Consider the following 16,713-nt stretch of genomic DNA (forward strand, 5'->3'; position numbering starts at 1 on the left):
AAAATGTTTTTTTGTCATTATTCAATGACTTGGGACAAAAAAAATAAAATATTCAATGGGCTCAACATGCCTCTTAGCAATTTCCTTAGGGTGTCTACTTTCCAAAATGGGGTCATTGGGGGGGGGGGTTGTACTGCCCTGCCATTTTAGCACCACAAGAAATGAGATAGGCAGTCATAAACTAAAAGCTGCGTAAATTCCAGAAAATGTACCCTAGTTTAAAGACGCAATAACTTTTGCGCAAACCAATAAATATACGCTTATTGACATTTACCAAAGACATGTGGCTGAATACATTTTGGCCTAAATGTATGACTAAAATTAAGTTTATTGGATTTTTCTTATAACAAAAAGTTGAAAATTTCGGTCTTTTTACGTTTATGTCGCAAAAAATTAAAATCGCAGAGGCAATCAAATACCATCAAAAGAAAGCTCTATTTGTGGGAAAAAAAGGATGCAAATTTCTTTTGGGTACAACATTGCATGACCGCGCAATTACCAGTTAAAGCAGCGCAGTGCCAAATTGTAAAAAGTCCTCCTGCCAAATGGTCCAGGGCTGAAATAGTTAAGTTGCATTAGTGAAATAAATGAACTTTTGCACAATATTCTAATTTTTCGAGTATCACCTGTACACCGCTCCTTCACCGCTCCAAAGATGCTGCTTGCAGGACTTATTTTAGTGTCCTGAAAGCGCACCGCTCCAGTGTGAAAGCCCTCTTGACAGGAGAGGCACTTTACAGGCGCTATGCAGCTGCTATTTTTAGTGCTGTAGCGCCTGTAAAACGCCTCAGTGTGAAAGGGGTCTTAGATTAAGCAGGCAGGTTATTCAGTTAGTGGCAATGTAATTGATATACAGTATCTCACAAAAGTGAGTACACCCCTCACATTTTTGTAAATATTTTATTATATCTTTTAATGTGACAACACTGAAGAAATGACACTTTGCTACAATGTAAAGTAGTGAGTGTACAGCTTGTATACCAGTGTAAATTTGCTGTCCCCTCAAAAAATCTCAACACACAGCCATTATTGTCTAAACCGCTGGCAACAAAAGTGAGTACACCCTTAAGTGAAAATGTCCAAATTGGGCCCAATTAGCTATTTTCCCTCCATGGTGTCATGTGACTCGTTAGTGTTTAAAGGTCTCAGATGTGAATTGGGAGCAGGTGTGTTAAATTTGGTGTTATTGCTCTCACTCTCTCATACTGGTCACTGGGAGATCAACATGGCACCTCATGGCAAAGAACTCCCTAAGGATCTGAAAAAAAAATTGTTGCTCAACATAAAGATGGCCTAGGCTATAAGAAGATTTCCAAGACCCTGAAACTAAGCTGCAGCATGGTGACCAAGACCATATAGTGGTTTAACAGGACAGGTTCCACTCAGAACAGGCATCGCCATGGTCGACCAAAGAAGGTGAGTGCACGTGCTCAGCTTCATATTCAGAGGTTGTCTTTGTGAAATAAAAATTTGAGTGCTGCCAGCATTGCTACAGAGGTTGAAGAGGTGGGGGGTCAGCCTGTCAGTGCTCAGACCATACGCCGCACACTGCATCACATTAGTCTGCATGGCTGTCATCCCAGAAGGAAGCCTCCTGTAAAGATGATGCACAAGAAAGTCCGCAAACAGTTTGCTGATTTCAAGCAGACTAAGGGCATGGATTACTGGAACCATGTCCTGTGGTCTGATGAGACCAAGGTAAACGTATTAGGTTCAGATGGTGTCAAGCGTGTGTGGCAGCAACCAGGTGAGGAGTACAAAGACAGGTGTGTCTGCCTACAGTCAAGCATGGTGGTGGGAGTGTCATGGTCTGGGGCTGCATGAGTGCTGCCGGCACTGGGGAGCTACAGTTCATTGAAGGAACCATGAATGCCAGTATGTACTGTGACATACTGAAGCAGAACATGATCCCCTCCCTTCGGAGACTGGGCTGCAGGGCAGTATTCCAATATGATAACGACCCCAAACACACCTCCAAGATGACCACGGCCTTGCTAAAGAAACTGAGGGTAAAGGGGATGGACTGGCCAAGCATGTCTCCAGATCTAAACCTTCTTTAGCATCTGTGGGGCATCCTCAAACGGAAGGTGCAGGAGCGCAAGGTCTCCAGCATTCACCAGATCCGTGATATTGTCATGGAGGAGTGGAAGAGGACTCCAGTGGCAACCTGTGAAGCTCTGATGAACTCCATGCCCAAGAGGGTTAAGGCAGTGCTGCAAAATATTGGTGGCCACATAAAATATTGACACTTTGGTCCCAATTTGGACATTTTCAATTGGGGGTGTACTCACTTTTGTTGCCAGCGGTTTAGACATTAATGGCTGTGTGATGAGTTATTTTAAGGGGACAGCAAATTTAAACTGTTATACAAGCTGTACACTCACTACTTTACATTGTAACAAAGTGTCATTTCTTCAGTGTTGTCACATGAAAAGATACAATCAAATATTTACAAAAATGTGAGTGGTGTATTCACTTTTGTGAGATACTGTATATATATATATATACAGTCAGTCAAATATATATACACAGTGGGGACGGAAAGTATTCAGACCACCTTAAATTTTTCACTGTTTGTTATATCGCAGCCATTTGCTAAAATCATTTAAGTTCATGTTTTTCCTCATTAATGTACACACAGCACCCCATATTAATAGAAAAACACAGAATTGTTGACATTTTTGCAGATTTATTAAAAAAGAAAAACTGAAATATCACATGGTCCTAAGTATTCAGACTCTTTGCTCAGTATTTATTAGAAGCACCATTTTGATCTAATACAGCCATGAGTCTTTTTGGGAAAGATGCAACAAGTTTTTCACACCTGGATTTGGGGATCCTCTGCCATTCCTCCTTGCAGATCCTCTGTAGTTCTGTCAGGTTGGATGGTAAATGTTGGTGGACAGCCATTTTTAGGTCTCTCCAGAGATGCTCAATTGGGTTTAAGTGTGGACTCTGGCTGGGCCATTCAAGAACAGTCACGGAGTTGTTGTGAAGCCACTCCTTCGTTATTTTAGCTGTGTGCTTAGGTTCATTGTCTTGTTGGAAGGTAAACCTTCGGCCCAGTCTGAGGTCCTGAGCACTCTGGAGAAGGCTTTCATCCAGGATATCCCTGTACTTGGCCGCATTCATCTTTCCCTCGATTGCAACCAGTCGTCCTGTCCCTGCAGCTGAAAAACACCCCCACAGCATGATGCTGCCACCACCATGCTTCACTGTTGGGACTGTATTGGACAGGTGATGAGCAGTGCCTGGTTTTCTCCACACATACCGCTTAGAATTAAGGCCAAAAAGTTCTATCTTGGTCTCATCAGACTAAAGAATCTTATTTCTCACCATCTTGGAGTCCTTCGGGTGTTTTTTTAGCAAACTCCATGCGGGCTTTCATGTGTCTTGCACTGAGGAGAGGCTTCCGTCGGGCCACTCTGCCATAAAGCCCTGACTGGTGGAGGGTTGCAGTGATGGTTGACTTTCTACAACTTTCTCCCATCTCCTGACTGTATCACTGAAGCTCAGCCACAGTGATCTTTGGGTTCTTCTTTACCTCTCTCACCAAGGCTCTTCTCCCCCGATAGCTCAGTTTGGCCGGATGGCCAGCTCTAGGAAGGGTTCTGGTCATCCCAAACGTCTTCCATTTAAGGATTATGGAGGCCACTGTGCTCTTAGTAACCTTAAGTGCAGCAGAAATTTTTGTTGTAACCTTGGCCAGATCTGTGCCTTGCCACAATTCTGTCTCTGAGCTCTTCAGGCAGTTCCTTTGACCTCATGATTCTCATTTGCTACAACATGCACTGTAAGCTGTAAGGTCTTATATAGACAGGTGTGGCTTTCCTAATCAAGTCCAATCAGTATAATCAAACACAGCTGGACTCAAATGAAGGTGTAGAACCATCTCAAGGATGATCAGAAGAAATGGACAGCACCTGAGTTAAATATATGAGTGTCACAGCAAAGGGTCTGAATACTTAGGACCATGTGATAGTTCAGTTATTCTTTTTTAATAAATCTGCAAAAATGTCAACAATTCTGTGTTTTCCTGTCAATATGGGGTGCTGTGTGTACATTAATGAGGAAAAAAATGAACTTAAATGATTTTAGCAAATGGCTGCAATATAACAAAGAGTGAAACGTTTAAGGGGGTCTGAATACATACATACATATATATACTCTACATCCAGTGTAGCCTATATCTACAGTGCATTCTGTGGTGTACTATTTCTAATACACTTCAGGCGGTGTACACAGTATCTAATATAGTGTCTACTACACATCTGCTGGTGTACACAGTATAAAATACGGTTTTTCGACACGTGTGCAGCAGATCGCACCGTTGCTGGTTGCAACCTATTTTGACCTTTTTCGACACAAGTGCAGCAGATCGCACCGTTGCTGTTTGCAACCTATGTCTGAAGCGGATCAAGCATGGCCCGAACAGCAGCAACTTGGGCACCACATGCTTGACCAGACATATGATGACATGCCATGCAGTCCATTGGCAACAGCACTTGAAAGATCCACATCATAGAAAAAGGGGGACTTCTCCTTGCTCCTCATCTGGGTTCTCTAATCCCACTATACCTCCAGTCCTCTCAAAGGCCCCGTTTTTCTGCCCTGTTTAACAGGGGCATGTAATTCTAAATCTTGATATATTATTTCACAGCAGGGCCCATTCCTGCTCCCAACAAGATTAACTGTGAGGGCTTACAGTGTTCTGGTACCACCACCACCACCACCAAAGGCCAATTTTTCTGCCCCTGTTTAACAGGGGCATGTAATTACAAATCTTGATATAATATTTCACAGCAGGGCCCGTTCCTGCACCCAACAAGATTAACTGTGAGGGCTTACAGTGTCCTGGTACCACCACCACCAAAGGCCCAATTTTTCTGCCCCTGTTTAACAGGGGCATTTAATTCTAAATCTTGATATTATATTTCACAGCAGGGCCCGTTCCTGCGCCCAACAAGATTAACTGTGAGGGTTTACAGTGCTCTACTGGTTCCACCACCACCACCAATGGCCCAATTTTTCTGCCCCTGTTTAACAGGGGCATGTAATTCCAAATCTTGATATAATATTTCACAGCAGGGCCCGTTCCTGTGCCCAACAGATTAACTGTGATTGCTTACAGTGTTCTGGTACCACCACCACCACCAAAGGCCCAATTTTTCCCAAATTTTTGCAATAGGGTGGCTGCCCTTAAGCTGCCCCTGGAGGACATCCTGCCTTGTTGGAGTTGTGCCTCCTCCTCTCTTCTCTCAGGCACCCAAGTGAGTCAGTGACCTCATAATCCCCTCCCTCCTCATCACTGGAGCAATCTTGGCAGTATGCTGCAGCTGGAGGAACATGACTGCCAGTTTCTTGTCCTTCTGTGGCACCCCATCTCTCTAGGCTCATGTTACTCCCTTCCTCAACCTGGGAACCAACATCGGACCCTTCTAATCGATGCGCATCCTCCAGTAGCATGTACCTGACGCTGTAGTCGAATAATTCTGGGGACTCCTCCGTGCATGATGGTGGGGCTACGGAGGGAGTGACTGTGGACAAGGAGCCAGTGGATTAGGCCGCTTTGGCAGCTGCGTTGGAAGGCAAACTACACTGAGCCTGGGTGACAGGATGAGGAGGATGAGGATGGCTTTGTTATCCACTCCACCAACTCTTCTGCATGTTGTGGCTCAATAACACAGCCAGCAGCAGAAAAAAAGGACAAGCGTGCCCCGCGGCCACCTGCAGAGGATGCACCATGTCCATGACCACCACTGTTGACTGTAGACACAGAGGCTGCTTGCCCTCTTTTAGTGACCTTGGTGGCCTTCCAGGCATGATGTATTTTTTGTTTTGCAACACCACACTACACTGTATTAAATACTGTGTACAACACCTGAAGTGTATAAGAATCTGTACACACTGTATTAGATACTGTGTACACCACCAGAAATGTAGTAGAAACTGTACACACTGTATTAGATACTGTGTACACTGCCTGCACTGTATTAGAGACTGTGCAATGGCTGCACTGTATTGTACATTGTGTACACCACCAGAAGTGTAGTAGAAACTGTACACACTGTATTAGATACTGTGTACACTGCCTGCACTATATTAGAAACTGTACTACAGCTGCACTGTATTGTGTACTGTGTACACCACCAGAAGTGTAGTAGAAACTGTACATACTGTATTATATACTGTGTACACCACCGGAAAAGTAGTAGAAACTGTACACACTGTATTAGATACTGTATACACTGCCTGCACTGTATTAGAAACTGTATACATCACCTGCACTGTATTAGAAACTGTACTACAGCTGCACTGTATTGTGTACTGTGTACACCACCAGAAGTGTAGAAGAAACTGTACACACTGTATTAGATACTGTGTACACCACTTGAAGTGTATTAGAAACAGTACACACTGTATTATATACAGTGTACACCACCAGTAAAGTAGTAGAAACTGTACACATTGTATTAGATACTGTGTGTACTGCCTGCACTGTATTAGAAACTGTACTACGGCTGCACTGTATTGTATATTGTGTGCACCACCAGAAGTGTAGTAGAAACTGTACACACTGTATTAGATACTGTGTACACCGCCTGCACTGTATTAGAAACTGTACACTGGCTGCACTATATTGTATACTGTGTAAACCCCTAGAAGTGTAGAAGAAACTGTACACACTGTATTAGATACTATGTACACCACCAGAAAAGTAGTAGAAACTGTACACACTGTATTAGATACTGTGTACATTGCCTGCACTGTATTAGAAACTTTATTATGGCTGCACTGTATTATGTACTGTGTACACCACCAGAAGTGTAGTAGAAACAGTACACACTGTATTAGATACTGTGTACACCGCTTGCACTGTATTAGAAACTGTACTACGGCTGCACTGTATTGGGCACTGTGTACACCAACAGAAGTGTAGGAGAAACTGTACACACTGTATTATATACTGTGTACATTGCCTGCATTGTATTATGGCTGCACTGTATTGTGTACTGTATACACCACCAGAAGTGTAGTAGAAACTGTACACACTGTATTAGATAATGTGTACGCTGCCTGAAGTGTATTAGAAACTGTACAATGGCTGCATTGTATTGTATACTGTGTACACCACCAGAAGTGTAGTAGAAACTGTACACAATGTATTAGATACTGTGTACACCACCTGCACTGTATTGGAAACTGTACAACTGCTGCACTGTATTGTATACTGTGTACACCACCAGAAGTGTAGTAGAAACTGTACATACTGTATTAGATACTGTGTACATCGCCTGCATTGTATTATGGCTGCACTGTATTGTGTACTGTGTACACCACCAGAAGTGTAATAGAAACTGTACACACTGTATTAGATATTGTGTACACCGCCTGCACTGTATTATAAACTTTACTACGGCTGCACCGTATTGTGTGATGTTTACACCACCAGAAGTGTAGTAGAAACTGTACACACTGTATTAGATACTGTGTATACTGCCTGCACTGTATTAGAAACTGTACTACGGCTGCACTGTATTGTATACTGTGTACACCCCCAGAAGTGTAGAAGAAACTGTACACACTGTATTAGATACTATGTACACCACCAGAAAAGTAGTAGAAACTGTACACACTGTATTAGATAATGTGTACACCACCTGCACTGTATTATAAACTTTACTACGGCTGCACCGTATTGTGTGATGTTTACACCACCAGAAGTGTAGTAGAAACTGTACACACTGTATTAGATACTGTGTACACCGCCTACACTGTATTAGAAACTGTACTACAGCTGCACTGTATTGTGTACTGTGTACACCACGAGAAGTGTAGTAGAAACTGTACACACTGTATTAGATACTGTGTACACCGCCTGCACTGTATTATAAACTTTACTACGGCTGCACCGTATTGTGTGATGTTTACACCACCAGAAGTGTAGTAGAAACTGTACACACTGTATCAGATACTGTGTACACCGCCTGCACTGTATTAGAAACTGTACAATGGCTGCACTGTATTGTATACTATGTACACCACGAGAAGTGTAGAAGAAACTGTACACACTGTATTAGATACTATGTACACCACCAGAAAAGTAGTAGAAACTGTACACACTATTAGATACTGTGTACATCGCCTGCAGTTTATTATATTAGAAACAGTATACCACGGAATGCACTGTAGATATAGGCTACACTGGATGCAGAGTATATATATATATATATATATATATATATATATATATATATATATATATATATATATATTGTGTGGCCACCATTATTTTCCAGCACTGCCTTAACCCTCTTGGGCATAGAGTTCACCAGAGCTTCACAGGTTGCCACTGGAGTCCTCTTCCACTCCTCCATGATGTCATCACGGAGCTGGTGGATGTTAGAGACCTTGCGCTCCTCCACCTTCCGTTTGAAGATGCCCCACAAATGCTCAATAGGGTTTAGGTCTAGAGACATTCTTGGCCAGCCCATCACCTTTACCCTCAGCTTCTTTAGCAAGGCAGTGGTCATCTTGGAGTTGTGTTTGGGGTCGTTATCATGTTGGAATACTGCTCTGTGGCCTAGTCTCAGAAGGGAGGGGATCATGTTCTGCTTCAGTATGTCACAGTACATGTTGGCATTCATGGTTCCCTCAATAAACTGTAGCTCCCCAGTGCCGGCACCACTCATGCAGCCCCAGACCATGATATTCCCACCACCATGCTTAACTGTAGGCAAGAAACACTTGTCTTTGTACTCCTCACCTGGTTGCCACCACACATGCTTGACACCATCTGAACCAAATAAGTTTATTTTGGTCTCATCAGACCACAGGACATGGTTCCAGTAATCCATGTCCTTAGTCTGCTTGTCTTCAGCAAACTGTTTGTGGGCTTTCTTGTGCATCATCTTTAGAAGAGGCTTCCTTCTGGGACGACAGCCATGCAGACCAATTTGATGCAGTGTGTGGCGTATGGTCTGAGCACTGACAGGCTGACCCCCCACCCCTTCAACCTCAGCAGCAATGCTGGCAGCACTCATATGTCTATTTCCCAAAGACAACCTCTGGATATGACGCTGAGCACGTGCACTCAACTTCTTTGGTCGACCATGGCGAGGCCTGTTCTGAGTGGAACCTGTCCTGTTAAACCACTGTATGGTCTTGGCAACCATGCTGCAGCTCCGTTTCAAGGTCTTGGCAATCTTCTTATAGCCTAGGCCATCTTTATGTAGAGCAACAATTCTTTTTTTCAGATCCTCAGAGAGTTCTTTGCCATGATGTGCCATTTTGAACTTCCAGTGACCAGTATGAGAGAGTGAGAGCGATAACACCAAATTGAACACACTTGCTCCCCATTCACACCTGAGACCTTGTAACACTAACAAGTCACATGAAACCGGGGAGGGAAAATGGCTAATTGGGCCCAAATTAGCCCAATTTCAGAAATTTTCACTTAGGGGTGTACTCACTTTTGTTGCCAGTGGTTTAGACATTAATGGCTGTGTGTTGAGTTATTTTGAGGGAACATCAAATTTACACTGTTATACAAGCTGTACACTCACTACTTTACATTGTAGCAAAATGTAATTTCTTCAGAGTTGTCACATGAAAAGATATAATAACATATTTACAAAACTGTGAGGGGCGTACTCACTTTTGTGAGATACTGTATATATATCTTAAATGTAGTTGAGGAAAGCTGCACCCGGTCTGTAGTTAGTGCAAAGCAATCTGGTCTTCCCACCAACCATACATAAAAGCTTTGTTTATTTGTTCAAAGATTTGTGAAGTTACATCTCAAATAGTGTTCAAAAATATTTCAATTTCAGGCTCACATGCTTATGCTCTTCCTCAGATCAAAACACATCTAACATTTTAGTCAAAGTGATAGCAATTTAAACATTTTTCCAAAAAAGTCACATATGGAATCAATCTATGGTTAATTGCTCATTAGTACAATTGTATTCCTTCATTCATTAATCATTTCACACCACTGATACACAAATGGTTAACCATGCATCTGCTCATCTCATTATTCACTCAGGAACAATCACATAGTTATTCTGTTGAAAATATATATATATGTGTATAAAAACATCATAATCCAAATATCCAAGAGAATACATCTAATTGTATATGAAAAAAAAACATATATAATGTACTATAGATCATATAAACAAATAAAGATCCAGATCTGTATTTAAACCTTTTGGAGTAATAGTATTAAGAAAATGTATCCAATGAGTCTCACATTTTCTTAAGATGAATTCACGATCGCCTCCTCTCCTCTTTTTGTTAATGCCTTCCAACACCATGTATTTTAACTGGGAAGTTGTATGTCCCTTCTCTATAAAATGTCTAGCCAGTGACAATTGTATTAATTTATCTCTAATTGAGTATTTATGTCTGGCTATGCAATATTTAACCTTTTGAGTTGTTTCTCCAATATATAATAATCCACATGGACATTTTATGGCGTAAATCATGTATGATGATTGGCAGGTGTAGTGGCCCTTAATAGGAATATTGAAGCCTTTATGTGGGTGCGATATGCTTTTTCCTTTTATCATAGAATTACATTGGATACATGAGAGACATGGAAATGATCCCATATTTTCTGGGCCAAAGAAAGTTATTTTGGGAATAGATAGGGAAAATTGGTCAGATCTTACTGATCGATCTCTCAAAGTCCTACCCTTTTCATATGAAGGCAGTCGTAAATTGCAAAATTCTTTTATAGTGGGATAACTTCCCCTCAATGAATTCCAATGTTTTTTAATTATATTGAAAACAATATTTGAAAATGGATGAAATTATGTAGCAAAGGGATCCTCTTGGAATGTTTTTTATTTGCTCTAATGTTATTTAAAATTAAACATTCCATTCTTATTGATGCTTCTGGATAATTCCTATTAATTAAATTAGTTTCCATTTCTTTCAATCTTTCTTAATGACGCTGTGGATCACTATTCTCTGAACTCTCATTAGCTGGCTCTTTGGAATAGAATTAAATACAGATTGAGGATGAAAACTGTCAAAATGTAACAACTGATTGCTATCTGTACTTTTAACATAGAGATCGCTCTCAATTTTCATCTGGTTGATTCTGAGCTTGGTGTGCAGAAAGGGAATTTCGGTCCCACTGTATAGCATATTGAACTTCAAACCAGGAATAAGATAATTAAGATATTGATCAAACAATAATAGGGTTCCAATGTCGCCACCCCACACTGCAAACACATCATCCACAAACCTATACCATCCCTAACAACATTCCAGGAAGATTTTATTGTTATATATAGTTAGTGATCCGCAGCATCGTGAAGAAAGAGTGACAACATTAACAAAAATAGGAGAGGAGGCGATCGTGAATTCATCTTAAGAAAACGTGAGGCTCATTGGATACATTTTCTTAATACTATTACTCCAAAAGGTTTAAATACAGATCTGGATCTTTATTTATTTATATGATCTATAGTACATTATATATGTTTTTTTGTATACAATTAGGTGTATCCTCTTGGATATTTGGATTATGATGTTTTTATTCACACATATATATATTATCTTTTCAACAGAATAACTATGTGATCGTTCTTAAGTGAATAATGAGATGAGCATCTGCATGGTTAACCATTTGTGTATCAGTGGTGTGAAATGATTAACAAATGAAGGAATACAATTGTACTAATGAGCAATTAACCATAGATTGATCCCATATGTGACTTTTTTGTAAAAATGTTTAAATTGCTATGACTTTGACTAAAATTTTAGCTGTGTTTTGATCTGAGGAAGGGCATAAGCATGTGAGCCCAAAACGGAAGTCTTTTTGAACACTATTTGACATGTAACTTCACAAATCTTTGAACAAATAAACAAAGTTTTTAAGTGCAGCAATCCTCCGGATTATACATATATATATATATATATATATATATATATATATATATATATATATATATATATATATATATATACTAGACAGATATCAAATACACTGTCAATAACTGAATAACCTGCCTGCTTAACCACCTCAATACAGGGCACTTATTTCCTGCCCAGGATATTTTTCAGCTTTCAGCGCTGTCACACTTTGAATGACAATTGCGCGGTTGTGCTACACTGTAACCATGTGAAATTTTTATCATTTTCTTCACACAAATAGAGCTTTCTTTTGGTGGTGTTTAATCACTCCTTGATTTTTTATTTTTTTCTAAAAAAAAAAAAAAAAAAAAACTTCTTAGTTTCTGTCAGTAAATTTTGTACATAAGTAATTTTTCTCCTTCACTGATGGGCTCTGATGAGGCAGCACTGATAGGCACTGATAGGCTGCACTGATGGGCACTGATGAGGTGGCACTTATGGGCACTGATGAGGCGGCACTTATGGGCACTGATTAGGTGGCACTTATGAGCACTGATTAGGTGGCACTGATGAGGAGTCACAAATATGCCACACTTATGGGCACTGATAGGTGGCACTGATACGTGGCACTGATCAGCACTGATAGGTGGCTCTGATGGGTGGCACTGGTGGGCACTGGGCACAGATAGGCGGCACTGATAGGCAGAGCTGGACTGGGACCAAAATTTGGCCCTGGACTTCATCCAGACTGGCCCACTTTGACAGGTCTCTCCCATTCCGGCTTGCCACCCAAGCCCCCCCCCCCCGCCCACTAGCCATTAGCCGTTCTACATTATTTCTCTTATAGGCAGTACCAGTGGGGAAGCTAGACATTATTTCACCTGGGGCAAAGAATCAGTTTGGCGCCCTCCCCCCCCAATGGGACAAGATTAGGCAGGAAAGTGAGGCCGCCCTCCTTCCAGATCGTATGATGAGCTTCTCAGTGTTGACTCCTGAGCATCATGTCTGTATTCAGGCGCGCTGCATAACTAGCCAGGGAGAGGAGGTGAGCACTGCGGGGGGGGGGGGACAGAGGACCGGAGGGAGGCAGCGGTCCACTGTCACTGAAATCGGCCCACTGAGCCATCGGCCCACCGGGAAACTCCCTGTAGTCCCAATGGCCAGTACATGCCTGCTGATAGGCACTGATGGGCATTGATGGGTGGCATTGATGAGCAGCAGTGATGAGCACTGATGGGCAGCAGTGATGGGTATTGATGAGCAGCACTAATAGCCAACACTGACTGGCATCACTAATGGCCAGTGCTGGGCACACAGTTCTGGCACTGGTGGCGCTTAATTGTAATCAGGGCACTGATGATCAGTGCCCTGATTACATCCCTAGATGTCCTCTGTGAGGAGATGCTGCTGATCGTCTCTCCTCTCCTCACACTCTGTCAGTGTGAGGCGAGAAGTGGCAATTACTGGCAACTCCGTGTTTACATGTGATCGGCTGTGATTGGACACAGCAGATCACATGGTTAAAGAGCTGCGGCCGTGGCTCTTTACACAGGGTGGGGTTGCGCTGAGTCCTGGCAACACCTTGCAGCCACAATTGCCATGTTGCGCACACCCGGGGGCGCGCAAGAGTGGCCGTTCTGGGCTGCCGTCATATGACGTCCACCCAGAATGAGAGCCACCCCGCCCAGCCGTCATTTGACGGCTGGCAGGCAGGAAGAGGTTAATTTAACTCAAGCTATCTCTCTGTCAACACCAACAACACTACACATGGCCGCCGTGTAAGCAGCCTTATATAGCCTTATATTGTGGGGCATGGACTTAGTCCCCCTGTGCCATGATTGGCCAAAGGCACCCGGCCTTTGGCCAATTATGGCTCTCTCAGCAGAGCACACTGTGATTGGCCAAAGCATGCAAGTCAGGTGCATGCTTTGGCCAATCATCATACAGCAATGCACTGCAAGATCGCAGTGCATTATGGGGCATTCCGCTGTGCTCAAATTTCCCATAAACGCCCAATAATGTTTGCTGTTCTGCGAACAGGTGAACACCCGATATTCGAGTCGAACTTATGTTCAACCAGAACATCGAGCTCATCCCTAATGATAGACTTACCTGTGTCCTTTGCAATTCTACTAAGAAATTTCATGCAACATGGGATCCATGGATACGATAATTATCTTAATACGTTTCTGGCTGGACCTCTTTCTCTCTTTCTTTCTTCTTTCTCTTTTGCTTCATACATTTTTTTTTACTTTTTTTCTGCTTGATTTTTTTTGATAATTTCAAGATACTTTTGATAGAACATATAGTTTTATATTGATGATATTCCTAGGCATGCACAGTTATTTCCCTTTCTTACAGGTCTCTCCCCTTTCCCTTTCCCTCTCCCCCTTCCCCTTTTCCTCGCCCCCTGTCTCTTCTCACTGTGAAATAGTCATTTCTTGCATTGCCTGTCAAATATTGCTCACTGGGACACTACACAGTTGGTCCTTAGTGGGTCGGACTCGGACTCCTCGGTCCATTTGTTAATGATTTTCATCATTCTATTTTGTATTGTTATTTCTTCTAGTACTCTCATCCTAGAGAATTTAACCACTTCAGCCCACTTCAGAAGTATTTACCCCCTTGCTGACCAGACCATTTTTTGCAATACGGCACTGCGTTGCTTTAACTGACAATTGCGCGGTCATGCGACGTTGTACCCAAACAAAATTGATGTCCTTTTTTTCCCCACAAATAGAGTTTTCTTTTGGTGGTATTTGATTACCTTTGCAGTTTTTATTTTTTGCACTATAAACAAAAAAACAATTTTGAAAAAAACAATATTTTGTACTTTTTGCTATAATAAATGTTCAAAAAACAAAAAACAAAAAAATGTTTTCCTCAGTTTATGCTGATATGTATTCTTCTACTTATTTTTGGTAAAAAAATCACAATAAGCGTATATTGATTTGGTTTTGCTCTTTCACAAGCAATATTGCGGTCATCGCACCCATCAGTCACGCGCATAGGCTCTGGGGACATGCTGTGGGCTTGTGCACCTGATAAAGCTTCTTACAGAGCCTACGTGCAGCTATGACGGCTCACACAGGGGAGTCAACCTGCCGCAGTATAACTGCGGCAGCTGGTCTGGAAGCGGTTAATGTAGAGATCTCTATATTTGATGTTAAGATGTCTTATAATTGTTGGCCTTTTGAGGGAAAGGTATTTTTGTATTTGTGATAACTTGAATACTTATTTGCACTATTGTTATAATAATGTGCCTTGTACAACAATATCTTGTTATTTCAATAAAAATTATTAAAATATAAAATGTGCCTTCCAAAAAACTAAATCTAGAAATACTAAACCCCTAACCAACACTACTATTTTTTCCTTTTTTACCAATCCTAGTGAAAAAAAAATATACATAGTGCAGTGTTGCTGACACACACACACAGACAGGAAGTTCTAAAAAAGAAGGTCTCTGAACTGTGAAAACAGGGGGTAAACTTAATATAAAAACATATAGCCCACCACACTGCAGTCCAAAATAATGTAGCGCAAAGTAGCACAGTATAACACTGAAAAGCAGCAACTAACTGTCCCTACACCCACACTACCATCTCTCCCTGATCTACTCAAACATGCACTGACAAATAACGGCTGGGAACACAGATTTGTAGGGTCCATGAACACTAGGAGCAGAAAAAAATGACAGAACCTCTGGCTGAAAAAGCGGCATGAAAAATGCTCATAGTAGCTCATATTGCACAAGACTTTAGGAGAGTTTAAGGGCATTTGCTTTTACAAGTATTTTTTCAAAAACATTCCCCTCTCAGTTTTCAATGTACACTTGAAAGGACAAATGCTCATAAACACTGTGTTTAGGAGCTTTTAGGAGCGTTTATGAATGTTAAGCATTTTTCTGTCTGAAAGCTCCTCTCAAAAATGCAATAAAGAAAGGATCATTTTCTGCCCCTAACGCTGAGCTTAAAATATGCCTCTAAGTGTCCTAATGTGCATGGACACAGGATAATTGAGCTGCTTTTACAGGCAGGAGAAAAAAACTCCTGTAGAAGCAGTGTGCATGGACCCTCATAGTGAGGGGGCTGACACATACCAAAGCCTACATTAGTTCACCAGGACTGCAAACTGCGAATGGCTTGAGTTTGCCTCAAACCCATCTGAGCCCTGAATCTGAACAACACCCCTAAGGCTGTTTTGTAGTATTTGTAGTCTGTGACTGTTGTGGTCAGTATGAGTTTCCAGATGAGCAGACCTACTGCTCACATCCTCCTAGATTAGATCATCCATCAAGTCACACTAGAGTCCCAAGGGATAGCTGCGGTTTACCCATTGTGGATTATGTATAAAACTGATAACACACAAAATGGAATTGGGAACACGTTCCAGAGTACATTTTATTTCAATATAAATAAAATGCACTGAAGTAAAAGCCAACTTTTTTTAGACTGAAAAATATCAAAAACAGATGCTATTAAATCACAATTCCAAACAATTTGCCAGAATTATAAATTCCCTTTTATCTTAAATGCTCAGTTAAAGAATGCATGGTTCATATTATTGATGGAAATAAACATAAAATGTTTTACTAATATAACTAATGCAGGAGATGATGGGAAACAGACTGTGCTAGTGACTTGGAAGCTGCAGAACAGCGAGGGACGAAGCTGGGTAGTTTTGCTGCTATAAAAAGTTATTATGTTAAGCTGCTATGCAGACTACACGCTGCGGGAAACGCTTTCAGGTGACTTCATCTCCTCCACAGTTGTTCAGAATGGCAAGCTACTCCTAGAATAAAAGGTTTTTATAAAACCTTTCTAGCAACCAGCATTCTTAAGA

Source organism: Aquarana catesbeiana, linkage group LG03, assembly GCF_042186555.1.
Source record: "Aquarana catesbeiana isolate 2022-GZ linkage group LG03, ASM4218655v1, whole genome shotgun sequence".
In the NCBI taxonomy this organism is placed as follows: Eukaryota; Metazoa; Chordata; class Amphibia; order Anura; family Ranidae; genus Aquarana; species Aquarana catesbeiana.